We start from the raw sequence: 690 nt of genomic DNA, 5'->3' as shown, positions 1-690 counted from the left end.
CCAAAAAAAAAAAAAAAAAAAAAAAAAAAAAAAAAAAGAACTCTGCCTCCAATGTTTGTTTGGCAAAAATAGTCTCCCCTGACTTTTTACAATGACTTGCTCTCAGATTTAAACCAATACAGTATTATCAACTTTGGATTTGGCAAATGCAGAGCTCATTTTCCTAATGATTGATAACATGATGGCTGCTGGTTTTGAGTCTTAGGAAATAGAAATTTGAAAGCGGCCACTCAGGTTCCAATCAAATTCAGACTTATTACAAAATTCTTATTACCCTGGAAAAATTATGGATAATAACTTTGAGTAAGAAGACCTGGGCTGACGTGCTGGCTCACGCCTGTAATCCCAGCACTTTGGGAGGTTGAGGGGGTGGATCAGTTGAGATCAGGAGTTCAAGACCAGCCTGGCCAACATGGTGAAACCCCCTCTCTACTAAAAATACAAAAAAATTAGCCAAGCGTGGTGGTACACGCCTGAAATCCCAGCTACTCAGGAGGCTGAGACAGGATAATCACTTGAACCTGGGAGGTGGAGTTTGCAGTGAGCCAAAATTGCACCACTGTCCTCCCGCCTGGGTGACAGAGCGAGAGTTTGTCTCAAAAAAAAAAAAAAAAAAAAAAAAAGACCTGCATTGAACCTTAAAGCTGACTGTTCTATGTCCCAGTAGCATAAATTGGGACTATGTGATCA

Source organism: Piliocolobus tephrosceles, chromosome 3, assembly GCF_002776525.5.
Source record: "Piliocolobus tephrosceles isolate RC106 chromosome 3, ASM277652v3, whole genome shotgun sequence".
NCBI classification, from domain to species: Eukaryota; Metazoa; Chordata; class Mammalia; order Primates; family Cercopithecidae; genus Piliocolobus; species Piliocolobus tephrosceles.
The sequence above is the reverse complement of the archived record's forward strand: the minus strand, read 5'-3'. Positions refer to the sequence as shown.